We start from the raw sequence: 1012 nt of genomic DNA, 5'->3' as shown, positions 1-1012 counted from the left end.
CATGGCTGAGATGATTAAAACCAAACCCATTGCTCTTGAGTGGAGTTCTGACGCATAGTGACCTTATATTATAAGACCGAGTAGAACTGCCCTTTCGGGTTTCCAGTGCTCTCAAACTTGACAGGAGACTGGCCTATCTTTCTCCCACAGAACAACTAGTAGGTTTGAGCCATCAAGCTATAGTTAGCAACTAAGTACTTAACTATTGGCTCACCAGGGTGCTTGAGTATAAAAACAAAAGAAAGTTGTTCTAGCACATTGCTGAAGTTTCTTGATCCAAAAGGAAGGCATCAGCAGTCACATTCTGTTCAAAGATTGTAGGTGAAGTGCTACAGCTCTTTTTGAATTTGTCTAGCAGGTTTTCTGGTCTTCCCGGAAAACCCCCCACACCAGTAAAAAAAAAAAAAAAAGATTGTAGGTGAAAAGCTCTCCTTGTCTCCTTCGACTTCAGGAGGTTGGCATTCCTTCATATGTGGCAATATCACTCCAATCTCTGTCTCTGTTCACCGGGCCTTCTTCCCTCTGTATTTTAAGTCACTTTCTTCTTGTCCTTGTAAAGATACCAGTTATTGGGTTCAAAGCCATCAGAAATATGGCAGGACTTATCTTTTGGATAATTTAACCCACTACTATATTACTTCAATAAGTTATCGCTTACCTCTTTGTAATCACTATGTGCTATCTCTCCATGAAACTGCTCCTGACCCTGTCCCTAACAACCACTGATCTTATTTCTTTCACTGTATAGTAGATTAAATTTTCTAGTACTTTCCATAAATGGAAGCAATATATATATATATGTTTCTTTTGCCTGATTTCCTTAAATCAGCATAGTTATTTGGAGCTTTAACCACAATTCATGGCTTATCAATAATGTATTCATTTTATTCCTTAGTAGTATTCCACTGCATAGCTATTTTTCCACTGTCTGTTTATCCATTTGGATTGTTTCTAGTTTTGAACAATTAAAAATACAACTGCTATGCACATTTGTGTCGATATGTTCATATGT

General features: G+C 37.6%; 1 non-coding gene across 1 annotated transcript; it reads left to right on the top strand.

Moving 5' to 3' along the window:
- Positions 1-324: 324 nt before the first annotated feature.
- On the top strand, positions 325-385 carry LOC142435267 (U7 small nuclear RNA). Its single transcript, XR_012781360.1, has one exon. It is a non-coding gene; the product is annotated as a U7 small nuclear RNA (small nuclear RNA).
- Positions 386-1012: the final 627 nt, after the last annotated feature.

The sequence above is a fragment of the Tenrec ecaudatus genome, chromosome X, assembly GCF_050624435.1.
Source record: "Tenrec ecaudatus isolate mTenEca1 chromosome X, mTenEca1.hap1, whole genome shotgun sequence".
Taxonomy (NCBI): Eukaryota; Metazoa; Chordata; class Mammalia; order Afrosoricida; family Tenrecidae; genus Tenrec; species Tenrec ecaudatus.
Note: the sequence above shows the minus strand (reverse complement) of the source record. Positions and strands in the feature narration are given on the sequence as shown.